The sequence below is a fragment of the Amblyomma mixtum genome, chromosome 1 (assembly GCF_055824585.1).
Source record: "Amblyomma mixtum isolate Tamu chromosome 1, ASM5582458v1, whole genome shotgun sequence".
NCBI lineage: Eukaryota > Metazoa > Arthropoda > Arachnida > Ixodida > Ixodidae > Amblyomma > Amblyomma mixtum.
The window spans coordinates 167834552-167843862 of NC_143012.1; the positions used below are offsets into that span (position 1 = coordinate 167834552).

The following is a 9311-nucleotide window of genomic DNA, read 5'->3' on the forward strand; positions in this document are numbered from 1 at the left end:
TACGACCCGTGTGACATACGCGATATCAGTCTTATGTATTGTTGGTGAGGGCACACACCCTCCTCTCCCACTTCGGTGTATATATAGACGGGGCTGTTCAATAAAAGGGCGGTTCTTCTGCTCCCTTTGCTTGGGGCCTCTGGTCGTGTCTCGTCTGCAGGTCGCAACGATACATGGTGTCAGAAGTGGGATGACCACCGACGTACAATCCTGGCGAACTTAAAGGGATGCTCAAAGGTTTCCCAGAAAAATTGAGTGAAGAGATGCACTTTACAGTTTTCCACGCTCGGAATTCGAATTTCTCATCGAAATTCGGCAAAGGAAAGCGCAAACCTATTTTATTTTGGCGAAAAGTGCAGCGGCAGCCTCGGGCCAGCTCGCGCGCCTCGGTTCCGCCTGTGATTGGTTGGGCGCCTCGTGACGGAAACACTGGCGTTGGCTCGTTGAGCCAGGCTGCCTGTTCGCCAAATGCAGCCGGTACAGCCAGCGATGACAGCGCCGCCCACCGGCAGGTAGCAGCCACATTAAGGCTGGTTATAAATATTCATTCAGAACGACGGCTTGACATCGCCGCTATGGCGCAGTGGATTAGAGGCACGTGTTGCGTATGGAAGGTCGGCCGTTCGACTCCGCTCTCTGTACTGTAATTTTATTGTTTTTTTTCCCTTTTAGATCTCAAATCGTGATGCTTAGTGGCATATAACGCCGTTTAAGATGATTTATTATCCTTTTAGGTAAGCCGTTGTGACAATCTTCAGTCACCGTGATCAATTCACCGTGGTTTCAAGCCTTGTGGCTGTACAGGCTGCAGTTGGCGAATACGCAGGCTGCGTCGGCCGCCGCCGTTGTAGCACATGAAGCGCGGCGCGCGGTGGTTCGTGGCTGTTGGTTTGATGCTTATATCACGATGGAACGCATAGAAAATTACCAGGAGGATCTTGGCGTTATCCCCTACATGTACGAACCAATCGCAAAAAGCAAACCGCTCCAAGGAAGCAACGATGCTGGCGCAAGCGGTGCTTCTGGCTTGGACGAAAGCGAGGCGTCAGCATCTCCACGTGTTGGAAATATCCTTTGGTAAGCATACTTTTCTAGCCAAACTTCATTCAGAGATACAATGAATTAATTTTGAAGCGAGCAAATGTAGTATAGCACTGCTTCACGAAACTTTCCAAATGCAATGTAAGTGGAATGCGATCGTCGGCATTGTTGTCTTGCCGCTTGTCGGTGCTGCCGCAAATCTCCTTGTAATCCACACAGACCATTGACATGCGCAAGAAGTTATCAGGCTCTTTTTTCTCGCAAATTTTATGCTGGCATCGCTTCATGGTCGCTGCGTGCCGGCTCGATTCATAACACACGCGTAAAACAGAAGTTCGCGGCGCTTTGCGGCAGAACTCGTCGAGGTGACAAACGTGCGCCTTCCGTTCTGCGTGCCAAGATGGGATATGGCAGTAAATTAAAATCCTTGTTTCGGCGAGTTGCTTCATACTGCAAGCCCTTGTAGGAATATCTCCATCCGTTTGCGGCCGCCTTTGTCGTGCTGTTCTCAGATCAAGCGACAAGTGATTTTTTTCGCTAACTCGATGGCCTCGTGCTGCAACCGAGCAGGCGAATCGCAAGGCTGGCTGTAGCACACGTGGCGCACAATTATATAATATTATTAATGTATCAAGCCATGCTGCATTCGGCAATTTTTTATGGCTACATGTGCTATAATAAATGTATCCCTGGCAGTTGACTGATGCCATTGTAAACACTGCACTTCCAAAACAGGTGTTCCTGCGACCGCTGCATTGCAATGGAAAAGGAGGAAGACTGCTGCTGCTGCCAGGAAGTTAATGAGATTGCCAGAAAGCAGAAGAATCCACAATGCATTACAAGCACAAAAAATTCAAAGATGCTTGTCTCAACAGGACTGTGCTTGAAGTGGCTCTTGCACAACGAGGAACCATTCTATCTGCAAAAGGAGACAAGAACTCCACAAACAGGTGAGAAAGCAGGTGTAGCTAAGAGAGTATATGTACAATAATGGAATTTACTTTCACTTCCATAGGCAGTTGAGATATGCTGCATATCGGCAATTCGCATATCTCGTATGGAAAAGAATGGGAAAGCACAAGAGGCGTATTCTGCCAAGTTGTGTCCTGGATGCTATCCGCAAGAAATATCCGTCTGAAAATGGAGTCTACACAGGGTTCAAACATTTTTCAAGTTAATCTAGAGTGAGTGTTTGCACCCTTCACAACTTTGATGCATGTAGTAAATGTCTGACACAAAGAAGTGTGAATGTGAAGCACACAATTGTGAATACCTTTTATTTCATATCATTTTGCTATGTTGCCATACACACTCAAAGTGAAACATAGTTACTACTAGCACATACATGCATACATGCATACATACATAATTACAAGCATATTTACACAGCTGTCGTCTACGTCTTCCAGGTTCTGCCACAAAACCATGTTCAATTAACTACTTGTTGAACCTTGTTTTTTCTTCTTTTGGTGTCTTCAGAAAGCGGCTGCTGAGAGGTGGCGGAATCTCCACATTTGTCGTCCTTCTTGTCCGCAACACAGTTGGAGCCTCGGACATAACCAGCTCTAGCAGTCTCTTGACATAGCCTGCATGAGGATGTAACAAAACGATGTTATCTGCACAAATAAAGTGGAGTACATCAGCTTACCATGCGTGGGCTGCTCCTTTACAAGACAGGCAACAGGATTCCCTCCTGTGGCTACCTGTCTTTGCCATCCTGTGTGCATGCCTGCCTTCTTTCACCGTTTTCATTGTAATGCATGGCTGCTATGCGAGTCCTGGAAACAGTTACAGAACTGATTGCATTTGTCATGCAGAGCTATTTTATTGCAGAGAACAATTGCAGAGGACATGCAAGAACAATTTTGTGCACCCATAAGATGCAGAATACAATATGGAAAGTTAAAACGTTAGTAATAACATAAACCACTGCGTTTTGCACAATGCTTAGACCGTGGCTTAACTCATACTAAGCTGCCATTTCATAAAAGTATGTCCTCCATGAATGTGTAAAAAAATGTTCAATGCTCACTGTGGCATGAGTATGCTTTTAATTTCTTATTTTGCTTACATACCAATCTCCCAGACGAAATTTTCTGCACCAAAATACGCATCAGCTTGGTTTAAATATTTTGTCAAGATATAACTATAAAACTCAATACTTACCTTGCCACCATGCCTTCGAAGGGTTACTGGCACAACTTAGGTGCAAAGTGGAGCAGAACGCTGTGAAAAGCTACTAAACCATAGGTTTGGAACTTTGTTGCCAGCTGTGGTAAGTCTCTTAGGAGGACCTTGGAAGTTGCTACTTCCTTCAGCTTCTGGAAAGCCTTGGACTCTGAATGAAGAGGTACAGAAGCACCAGCTTTCTTATTACAAAATGTAGAACTCGTCATAAGCAAGCAGTTCCTGTTCTTGTATTATTACACTTAGGGTAGTAACATTACATTTTTGAGTACCAAGCAAAGCAATATATCGGCTCCATTTATACTACTTGTCGTTAGAGTGACTGTGTCGCTAGAAACGGAGCTGTAGTTCAAGTTGCTACTTCTGAGATTTGAAAAAAAAATAACTATGCATGCTACAGGAGATGCAATGACGTAAGAAGTGACCAGAGAAAACATCAGATTATTCATCACAGCCCAAAATAGGACTTCAACTGAAAACGAGTTACAAAACTTTCCTAGATGGTCAGTCACAGTACACCATACTCCTGGACAGCTCTTTGTGCCTCTGCAGCAAAAGGCAGAGCAATGGATGATCTCTGTCCCTATGCTGAGGGTAGCAGTTCATTGTACGGCTTATGGGTGCAGGGGTTAACGGGGAAGCTGGAAAGAGGATGAGGATTTGCTGGTGCTGAAAGACCACACACCATGGCACAGGAACAAAGTGCCATCTCCTTCCCTTTCTTGCCAGCCTTTACTGTAGAGCCCCAGAAAGCTCTCCAAGAGTATAGTGTGCCACTGTTTGGTACAGCTGAAAAACTTTGCACTGATGTATTTCACATCTCTATCAAATAGGCAGCGTACCTGCACTCAGCCACTCCCTTGGTTCAATGTCTTCATGGAGGCAGAATGGGAAGAGCTGATCTTCGTGGCTGTGAATGTCTCTTATATGATTTAGAAGAGACTTCCACTTTGGAACAATTAGTTCTTTGTGGCCCTCGCTTGAGGCAGCTGACCAGTAGAGGGGGTTGCCGACAGCCTGCGTCCATGCGGTGAGCTCTTTACAGTCGTACCTTTTGGCCGCAGCAAGCAACTTCTTGCGAACACCTGACAGAAATATTAAAAGAAAAGTGAAGCACACATTCCTTGCAAAGATATATAACAGAAGTTAACGTATTCTGATCCATCAAAAAATAGCCTGCACGATACCTTTCACGACATGCCATACATCGAATTCATGCATGATGTCCGCCTTCTCCTTTCGAAGAAAACATTTTATTTGTGCGTGCCGGTCCGTTACAATAGCTGCTATCTGAACCTGGTGATCGTGGAGAAATTCAAGAACACGTTTAAGCCCTTCCAGCTCCATGTAGCTACTTCCACCAACTTCATTGGACTGTAAAATGTGAAAAGATTCAGAACTCGTATTTATATATTATAATTGCACATACTCAGTGAAGTGACCATTTGCTGCACAGAACTGTCTTCTTGCGCTGCTAGTTACATAAACAGCATGCTATAAAAAACATGCTGAAGTTGAAACAAACCTGCACAAGCTCAAAATGTAATATTTTGTTGCGCTCAAGATCCATCAAGGAGTAAGTGCCAAACTTTGCGCTGAATCCAGGTGAATCGGCCCGGCCATCACCAGCAAGTTTTACACCTTGCTCAGTTACACCTGCAAGCAACACTTCCTGTTCTTTTTTCCATACCTTAAAGGAAAAATTCCAGGAGCAATAAGCACTTGCAGTCAATTACTTAAAACAATGTTATAAGAAATTTGCTTACTGTCTCAATGGCAGGCCAGAGGTGAGAACGTTGGATGTTAAAAAATGTCCTTTCTCCAAAAACTTACACACCAATAAGAGAAAGCATTCTAAGTGTAGCGGTTGGGTTGCAGCCACTGAACAATATTGCTGAGGAAAGCCGTAGGTTTATGACAGGCAGCTGTTGAATGCAGTCTTGATTTTGCCACAAAAAATGTGGCCTGATTTACAGACTGTACGCACACGGTAGAGAGTGCCTTTGCAGTCCACATGGCTTCTGCAACGTGCAAGACACTTGCGGCACAAATTGAAGAGCACCTCAAGATGCTTCTCTTCGACTAAGCTAATTCTCTCCTTCTCAGTGTTGTCGTTGCAGTCCTGATCACAGTCCTCACTGCAGTTTTCTTCATCAGACTCGATACTCCTGGAAGACATAGCAACCTTTCAGCTAAGTTACACACCGCAAACACAAAAACATGCAACTACTGCAGCTACTCTGATTTTTGGCTCTGAAATATTGGCATTCTTTAACAGCAGTAATATAACATACCCATGATCCCAGTCATCCAAGGGGCAGTAGTCATCATCACGGCTGAATGAGTCACCACTGCCATCGTCACACAGCTCATCATCATCATGGTCATCACAGCCTTCTTCACGCAGGGTGGTGCACAGAATAACTTGGCTGGCTGTGCTGATCATGGAGGCACCAACCTGAATACCTGAAAAGCATTGAGGTACATGCAGCAGTTATTAAAACTGAATGACATTTGTTTCATTCAAGCAGTAATGTCCTCAAGCTGTTTTTACTGAAATTAAAATGTTTGTTGTGTATGATATGAGCCCAACAGTTCTCTCAACAGTGTGCATATTTGTTTTCTGTACTGAAAGAAAGCATATGCCTAGGACATAATGGAAAAGGCATGCCAAATTAATGAGAACATACCTATATAAACTCCACAAGGCTTCGTCTGCATTGCTTTTGACACCACTCTTTTTTTCATGCTTGCTTGTGACGCTTTAGAACACTTTACTGGTATTGGCTGCATTACAGCTTGAACAGACTTGTCAGCCTTGTCATCACTTTTAGAAAAGTTAGATGCAGGGTCCTCAGCAGCATCTGCCAGTGGCATTCGACTTGTTGCACAGTCCTGATTTGCATTGCTGTTTGGTGTGCATTCTTGACTGTCTGGTGTGCAGCCTCCAGGTGTGGTGTCATTTTCCATGCACTCTTGATTTGCACTATCGTCTGGTGTGCAGTCTTGATCTTGCAGCAGTTCGCCAAGAACCTGAAAGGCATAAGCCATATGATGATATTGTTGCAAACAGAACAAAAATGTGCTTCAGTATGAGTAAAATCTTCTGGTTTATTTCATAAACCATTTTGTTTATTGGCGAGCTCCATGCAAAGTGAGATCATTTATTATATACCAAGTGTTTCTTTAAAAGGTCCAAAATTTATTTTAAAAAACGGGTAACTAACCTTGTATTAATTTTATCCCTGTGGCTATACTGGGGGATATGGCAGACACTAGCAATAGGCAGAAGGCTTCCATTAGCTCCCTACACTGCATATCTTAAATTTTTATTTTCATATTATGTTGTATTTGCAGATTTGGAGAACCTCCTGCAAATACTATAGCCAAGCAAAAAAGTTCTCTTTAAAAACTCACATCCTTACAACTTCACGCGCTAACACTGCGCCAGCGGGCGCGTCCGACGTAGATCACTAAAAAAAAGTGTACGCTTTGGGGCCGGACTGCAAGCGCCATGACTGCGCACATTGGGCGCTGACGAGGCGGCTATCAGCGAGGTCCCAGGCGAAACCAAATTGAAAACGAAACGCCGCGCGCCCGTATACCAGAAACATCTGCACACAGTTTTCTCGGCGCTCCGAGCACGAAGAAAAATGTGCCGCGTACTACTTCCTATGTTCTCGCCACTGAGGGCTACGCATGAATCCTAGAATATCTGAGCTCCAACATAATTGAGTAAAGAGTCTGCATATAACGTCTTTTCACGTGCTCACCGAACGAAGTTCTCTGCTCACGCGCGGCGCGCAGTCTCCGGTTGTGAGGCGCACTTCGCGTCGCTTCAGCTCTTGCAGTATTAGTAGCAGTTTAAGATTTTTATTCAGCCAAAAAATTTAACGCCGAGCTCTGATATGAGTAATGCTGTACGAGATGCATGATGCATGCCTGCAAGCATAACAGCTAAGCACTTATTTTGTAAGCTGCAGTTTGCTGCTGTACTGACGTTCTCATTCCAGCGCCGTTCATTTCACTACTACCGAAATTACGCGCCATACACTACACAGAACACCGGTTCGCGCAGTCAAGTTCTCATAGAGTTAATACACAAATTCTTACCTCGAGCTCCCTCCTTTTCGCCAAAGCTGGCCTCGGTGGCGGTGAAGAGCTCCTGTGCGCGAAGACAGACGGTATTGCGCCGGGTTTCAGTTGGGCTGACTTTGTTGACAGGCCCAATGAACGCATTATCGACAGGCTCTGGTTATAGTCTTCATCACGAAAGTGGTCAGAGCATAGCACTGTAGTCTTTGAGGGCTTGAAATCCCTTCGCTTCACAGCAGCCACCCACCTCGCGGAAAGCTTCTTATTTTGTGGGAAGTAATGAAAGACCACATCGTCGCGGCCGCTGGTGTTAGTGCAGCCGAAGGCTGCGCAGAACGCCGGCATGATGGTCCACCGCTTCACTAGATGCTGCACACGTTTCTGTACGTCACCACAAACATAAAAACGCACAAATACAGGAACACACGGCAGATCGAAGCAGCTTACGATGGCACGCACGCAGAAACAAGCGCGGTCGCGGAGGCTGCGAGGCGACGGAACACCAACGTTTACGTCACCACCCCACGGTTTCCGGTGTCGGCTCGCATCGTCAGGGTCATCAGCAGTGCTCGGCGGACAGCGGGGGGCGGAGCTACCGCGCAATTTTAAACGGCGATTACGTTGCTCCTAAGCGATGAATCTGCAAAAAAATTTCACCCGCATGATTTTTAAGGTTCTCACATCCATACGTGAGCATCTTAATGAATTCGAAAATCTCTTCAGCTTCCCTTTAAGATTACGCTACAAGTCCAACCCGAAGGACTTCCTGAAGCCGCCAGTCTCGCTGAGCTCGGTCGGGGAAATTGCCAAGAACTGGCAGATATTCAAGCAAGGGTCGAATTTTTTCTGACCGCAGCAGAACCAACCAACAAGCCTCGAACAGAGTCGCGCAAGACGGCACTCCTGCTGAGCGTAGCGGGCGAGGTAGCCTCGAGATCTTCAACACGTTCAGCTTCGGCGAAAGCGGGAACAAGAATAACTACGCCACTGTCGCGAAGAAGTGTGATTAATACTGTGCTGCGAAGAAGAACGAAGTACATGAGCGCTACGTCTTCCGCACTCGAGTCCAGGCCCCGGGCGAGCCCTTCGTACCTTTTCTACGGGATTTCAAAAACCAAGAACGAGCATGCAACTGCGGCTCTCAAATGGAAGCTATGATCAGAGACCGGATTGTGCATGGAACTAACGATGCTAAAGATACAGAAAATTTGCTGCGGGACACCGCACTGAAGTTACAGAAGGCTGTGCAGGTGGCTAAAGCGGCTGGAGTGGCAGCACCACAACAGAAACTCTGGATACGGGATGACAGCTCGATTAACACGATGCGCAGGAAACACGTCAGTAGACAAAGTGAATTGCCCAGACATCACAAGTGTCCCAAATGCGGACGTGTGCACCCGCCACGGAGCTGTCCTGCATTCGGGAAAATATGCCGAAAGTGTCAGAGGCCTAACTATTTTGCTATTTGCTGCAAAAGATTTGCCGAGGTTGGCGAACTTCAGGGCGGTGAAGATAACTTTGACGTACTGGACATGTCGCGCAGCGTGGCAAGCCTACACGACTGGACTGTGCGCGCTCAAATCAAGAACGTGCCGCTCGAATTCAAGGTCGATACAGGCGCGCAAGCTAATTTAATACACTTCGGATGCTACCGCACAATAAGCCTCAAGCCGTCAATAAAACCGAGCGGCTCAATGTTGTGTTCCTACGGCGGGGGTGTTATCAAGCATGAGAATGTCATTCGCACAGAAGTAGCTCTGGATGACCGTGTAGAAAGGGTCTATCGTAAAGTTTTGCATGCCGACGCCACGCCGGTCGTCCAAGCGGCCCGGCGAGTACCGCTGCCCTCCAAGGAGGTCTTGCGAAAGGAACTGTGCATGCGCACAGCTGGCGAGGCGGCGGCGCACGTAGTGACGTCACTTGGCTCCTCGCGCATGCGCATAACTGCACCCGTTGGAGGTACGCGAAGCGGCGGAACTGTGGTCAAT

General features: G+C 46.4%; 2 pseudogenes; one reads left to right on the forward strand and one right to left on the reverse strand.

Moving 5' to 3' along the window:
* The first annotated feature begins 907 nt into the window (after window positions 1-907).
* LOC149369717 (P2X purinoceptor 7-like) lies at window positions 908-2635 on the forward strand (annotated as a pseudogene).
* On the reverse strand, window positions 2479-7674 carry LOC149369718 (uncharacterized; annotated as a pseudogene).
* Window positions 7675-9311: the final 1637 nt, after the last annotated feature.